This window comes from Rhipicephalus microplus, unplaced genomic scaffold (genome assembly GCF_043290135.1).
Source record: "Rhipicephalus microplus isolate Deutch F79 unplaced genomic scaffold, USDA_Rmic scaffold_631, whole genome shotgun sequence".
Lineage (NCBI taxonomy): Eukaryota > Metazoa > Arthropoda > Arachnida > Ixodida > Ixodidae > Rhipicephalus > Rhipicephalus microplus.
Window position 1 is genome coordinate 33561 of NW_027465189.1, and position 3744 is coordinate 37304.

The 3744-nt window shown below is 56.6% G+C and overlaps 1 non-coding gene across 1 annotated transcript; it reads left to right on the plus strand.

Moving 5' to 3' along the window:
* Positions 1 to 210: 210 nt before the first annotated feature.
* Positions 211 to 2025, plus strand: LOC142795348 (small subunit ribosomal RNA). Its single transcript, XR_012892964.1, has one exon. It is a non-coding gene; the product is annotated as a small subunit ribosomal RNA (ribosomal RNA).
* The last annotated feature ends 1719 nt before the right edge of the window (positions 2026 to 3744 follow it).

The window sequence follows — 3744 nt, forward strand, 5'->3', positions numbered from 1 at the left end:
CGAGTCGATGCAACGAAAAAGAGCGAGCATGAACGTGCTTCTTGCCGCACGGCTCCCACTCGTCTTTCGGGAAGGTTGTGCCGTAGCGAGCTCGAACGCCGTCATCTCGGAGTGCAAAATAAGCGTGTTGGGGCGCCTGAAGGTGGCCTCCGCCGCACACAGACTGCGTCCGGCCCGCCGAAGGCGAGGACGGACGCGCAGTCGAACGATTACCTGGTTGATCCTGCCAGTAATCATATGCTTGTCTCAAAGATTAAGCCATGCATGTCTAAGTACATGCCGAAATAAGGCGAAACCGCGAATGGCTCATTAAATCAGTTATGGTTCCTTAGATCGTTTCTTCCTACTTGGATAACTGTGGCAATTCTAGAGCTAATACATGCAGTGAGCCTGGAGCCCTTTGGGTAACGGGTGCTTTTATTAGACCAAGATCGATCGGGTTTCGGCCCGTATTGTGTGGTGACTCTGGATAACTTTGTGCTGATCGCATGGCCACGAGCCGGCGACGTTTCTTTCAAGTGTCTGCCTTATCAACTTTCGATGGTAGGTTACTTGCTTACCATGGTTGTTACGGGTAACGGAGAATCAGGGTTCGATTCCGGAGAGGGAGCCTGAGAAACGGCTACCACATCCAAGGAAGGCAGCAGGCGCGCAAATTACCCACTCCCGGCACGGGGAGGTAGTGACGAAAAATAACAATACGGGACTCTTTTGAGGCCCCGTAATTGAAATGAGTACACTCTAAATCCTTTAACGAGGATCAATTGGAGGGCAAGTCTGGTGCCAGCAGCCGCGGTAATTCCAGCTCCAATAGCGTATACTAAAGCTGCTGCGGTTAAAAAGCTCGTAGTTGGATCTCAGTTCCAGACGAGTAGTGCATCTACCCGATGCGACGGCTCGGACTGAACATCATGCCGGTTCTTTCTTGGTGCACTTCATTGTGTGCCTCGAGATGGCCGGTGCTTTTACTTTGAAAAAATTAGAGTGCTCAACGCAGGCGAGTCGCCTGAATAAACTTGCATGGAATAATAGAACAAGACCTCGTTTCTGTTCTGTTGGTTTTTGGAATACGAGGTAATGATTAAGAGGGACGGACGGGGGCATTCGTATTGCGGCGCTAGAGGTGAAATTCTTGGACCGTCGCAAGACGAACTACTGCGAAAGCATTTGCCAAGAATGTTTTCATTGATCAAGAACGAAAGTCAGAGGTTCGAAGGCGATCAGATACCGCCCTAGTTCTGACCATAAACGATGCCAACCAGCGATCCGCCTGAGTTACTCAAATGACTCGGCGGGCAGCTTCCGGGAAACCAAAGTATTTGGGTTCCGGGGGAAGTATGGTTGCAAAGCTGAAACTTAAAGGAATTGACGGAAGGGCACCACCAGGAGTGGAGCCTGCGGCTTAATTTGACTCAACACGGGAAAACTTACCCGGCCCGGACACTGGGAGGATTGACAGATTGAGAGCTCTTTCTTGATTCGGTGGATGGTGGTGCATGGCCGTTCTTAGTTGGTGGAGCGATTTGTCTGGTTAATTCCGATAACGAACGAGACTCTAGCCTATTAAATAGGTGCGGGGTTCCCAGCACCTTACAACCTTCTTAGAGGGACAAGCGGCTCCTAGCCGCACGAAACAGAGCAATAACAGGTCTGTGATGCCCTTAGATGTCCGGGGCCGCACGCGCGCTACACTGAAGGAAGCAGCGTGTCTTTATCCCTGTCTGAAAAGACTGGGTAACCCGTGGAACTTCTTTCGTGATTGGGATAGGGGCTTGCAATTGTTCCCCTTGAACGAGGAATTCCCAGTAAGCGCGAGTCATAAGCTCGCGTTGATTACGTCCCTGCCCTTTGTACACACCGCCCGTCGCTACTACCGATTGAATGATTTAGTGAGGTCTTCGGACCGATGTCCGGCGCGGCCTTTCGGTTGCGCCGGTCTGTTGGAAAGATGACCAAACTTGATCATTTAGAGGAAGTAAAAGTCGTAACAAGGTTTCCGTAGGTGAACCTGCGGATGGATCATTAACGGATTGTGAAGGGTGAGCGCCTCAGCTGCGTCTGCGCCCGACACTTTCTGCCGCTGACCCCGTTTGGACGCGGGGTCGGCTTTTCCCCACGGGGCTGCCTGAATGTGGAGCGGCACCCCGTGACAAATTGTTGCGCCCAGCGGACGCCAACACCGCGACCTTGGACGGTCGGCCAGGTGGCGGACGCGGGTACAAACGGCGCAACGCACTCATAGGTCGGCTTTCGACCCGCCACTGCACCGTGGCTCGAAGCGCTCGAAATGCGCGACCCGACCGCTGCGGGACCGCCTAGTACTGTAAACAGGAGCGGCGGAGCGCGAACGGCGAGTCGTGGTTACGTCGGTAGAAGGCGAGGCTGCGCGTTCCCGAAACGCCAGCCGAGTGCCCTCCCGACCGTTCGAGCGTGCAAGAACGAGACCCGACAATCGCGCGGCGACTGCCAAGTACGAGAGGAACGGCACAAGCGTCGGCGGTCGGTCAAGGAACTGGCGATGTGACGGGTCCGCTGTGCACCAGTGCATACCGTCCCGCCGTCCGCGGCAAGCGCCTCCGCGTCCTCGGGTGACGGAGGCTGCCGGTCGGTTCTTGCAGGCGAGGGATCTCGCTGGCACCGGTTCGCGTTGACGCGCGGCCGGTCATGGCACGGCGATGCGACGGCCGAGGTGCGCAGTACTCGATGGAGGAACCGCACGCTCCGATGACCGTCCCGCCCTCCGCGGCGTATGCGTACCGACCGTAATGGTTGCAGCAGCGCCGGCCGGCTTTTGAATTCGCCACACGAAACACGGTGCGAGATCGCGGTTAGGGGAGCGTCGACGTTGCCAGGCGTTTTGCTTGCTGCCGAGGGAAAGGCGGCACGGCCACGTCGCGCTCGTCGCGATTAGCGGGTCTGCGCGCTTTGGGAAGGTGCCGCAACGACTTGCCGAAAGAGGAAGCACGGAAGAACGAGGGACTTGGACGTCCCGACAATTGAACGCACTTGCGGCCAGGCCCTTGCTGGCTTCGTTCTTCCGCCTCGAGTAGGCTCGTACGCGGCTCCGGCGCCGAAAGTGGTCCTTGGCACCGACTTCGGTGGACGTGGGAAGTGCCGCGCAAGTACGGCGCGCCTGGCTCCACCTGTTGGCTAAAGTAGGCAGCCGGATCGGCATTTTGGTGTGCGGTGGCAAACCGTGGATGCGAAAAAAGCTTGTGCGATTTCGTGGAACAAAAAGCGGGGGTCCCCCTTTTTATGCGGAGGAGACCGACCCGCCTGCCGTGGTGAACCGCGACGCCACGGTAAAAACGGGAGAGGCTTGTCGATGGGACCGTGCATCCCGCGCTCCACGGAGGCCGGGAGGCGGCCGCCCGAGGAAATGTGTAGCCGTCGAGGCCCGCATCTGCGTGCACTCTTATCCAAATGGGTGTACCGCAGGCATTTTCTGGTTAGGCGGGCCAATGAGAGCGAGCACACAACGATACCTACGGGTCCGGCTTGGAGAACCGGCTTCGACGCCTCCCGAGTATTTATAGAGGGGTGGACCACGAAAGCACTCGCAAGTAGCGAAAGCGAAACGCCGTCCGAAACACACCGTTTGCTCGATTTGCGGCAGCCGAAAAAGGCGCGGCAGAGTTTTGGAGTCCAAGCGTGCGCTGAAAAGCGCCCTTCTTGGCCACTGTTTGGCCGAGTGCCAGAAACGTTTGGTTTTGACTGTACGGAATTGAACAAACACTTTTTCAC